A 1,166-nucleotide genomic window follows, 5' to 3' on the forward strand; every position below is an offset into this window, starting at 1 on the left:
AGCAGCCTTGCACCGAGGACCTATCCACATCATCATCATTTACCCAGAATGCTTTGCGTGTAAATAAAATGGCCCCATCCGAGTAATATATTTTTAAACTTTAGTTTAAAAATGATAAAAACTGAACATCCTACAGTATTTTTACAGTTTTTATTTTACAGTTAAACTATATGTTTATCATATAAAGTCTAATGTTACAACTAATCGGGGATCCCTTTAAAAATGATAAAAAGGCTTTCTACTCAGCAGCAGTGATCAGTGTGATTGTTAAAGGTGATTCACAATTTTTCCCATTTTCACAAGCATACTAATGGACTAGTGTATGATTTTCAAAATGGAAAAAAAATGTTGGTTGACTTTTTATTTTTATTTTTGATAAGCCCCAAATGACCGGCATGATGCTGTTCTCCTCCAGTGGAGATACTAGGTATTTTGGTACCAATCTGATACCACGTATAGCTAGTATCGCCGATACCAATGTAGATTCTCATATTTATTGTGTTTTTTTGAATAATTTTGTGAATTTGCCTTTAGTTAAATTGAGAATAGGCAATCCTGATCCTCGAGGGCCACAGCTCTGCATGTTTGATTGTTGTTTCTCTGCTCCAACACGTCTGATTTGAATGAATGTGTGATTATCAGGCTTCTGCAGAACTTGGAAGAGGTAATTCAAAGGTGTGTTTGAGCAGGGAGAAAAAAAAGTAAAACACGCAGGACCATGACCCTCGAGGACCAGGATTGCCTACCCTGACATAATTGTGATAAATGTTTTTTTATCAACTACCGCAATATAAAACAACATAACAATATGAAAATGGACCAAGACACTTTACATTTCTGACTTTCACACACTGATGGTGGTAAGCTACATTGTAGCCACAGCTGCCCTGGGGCTTACTGACAGAGGCAGGGCTGCCATGCACCAGCACCACTGGACCCTCTGACCACCATCAGTAGGCAAGGCAGGTGAAGTGTCTTGCCCAAGGACATAATGACTGAAACGGCTGGACAAGGGATCGAACCAACAACCTTTTGGTTCCAGGACGACTCCCCTAACCACTCCACCACAGCCGTTAGATCAACACACACACCCCTACTGCAGGGAAATATTGACACACCATCTGATGTACAGCGTCGTTGTATTTTAAAGGGCCAATATTATGTGT

The sequence above is a fragment of the Austrofundulus limnaeus genome, unplaced genomic scaffold (assembly GCF_001266775.1).
Source record: "Austrofundulus limnaeus strain Quisiro unplaced genomic scaffold, Austrofundulus_limnaeus-1.0 Scaffold963, whole genome shotgun sequence".
NCBI classification, from domain to species: domain Eukaryota; kingdom Metazoa; phylum Chordata; class Actinopteri; order Cyprinodontiformes; family Rivulidae; genus Austrofundulus; species Austrofundulus limnaeus.